This window comes from Galeopterus variegatus, unplaced genomic scaffold (genome assembly GCF_000696425.1).
Source record: "Galeopterus variegatus unplaced genomic scaffold, G_variegatus-3.0.2 Scaffold614, whole genome shotgun sequence".
NCBI lineage: Eukaryota > Metazoa > Chordata > Mammalia > Dermoptera > Cynocephalidae > Galeopterus > Galeopterus variegatus.
This window is the reverse complement of record NW_007726725.1, coordinates 338,736-339,323: the sequence shown is the minus strand read 5'-3', so window position 1 is coordinate 339,323 and position 588 is coordinate 338,736.

Below are 588 nucleotides of genomic sequence, written 5' to 3'. Positions count from 1 at the left end.
GTGTGTTCCCCTCTGTGTGTATTTCTATGTGTCAAATCTCTGTCTCCTTTCTCTTATAAGGACACCAGACACGGGACTTAGGGCTCACTCTAAGTCCAGGATAATCTCAAGATCCTTAACTTAATCATATCTACAAAGACCCTATTTCCAAATAAGACAACATTCACAGGTACCAAGGAGTTAGGACATAATTATTTTGAAAAACTGAAACTTCATACCCATTAAAAAACAAATCTCTATTTCTCTCTCCCCCATTCCACTGTCTGTTTCTGTACATTTGACTACTTTATATACCTCACTTAAACAGAATCACACAGTACTTGTCTTTTTAAGACTGGCTTATTTTGCTTAGCACTCAGGATTGATTGGTTTATTTTCCATTTTAAAAATTGTGGTAAAATATGTGTAACATAAAACTTACTATCTTAACCATTTTTTCAAAATTTTTATTTTATTTTTAATTGACTAATAATTGTATACATTTATGGGATATAATGTGATGTTTGATATAAGTATACGTTGTTGAATGATCAGGTTCATTAACATATCCATCACCTCACATACTTATTTCTTTTTTTTTTTTTTTTT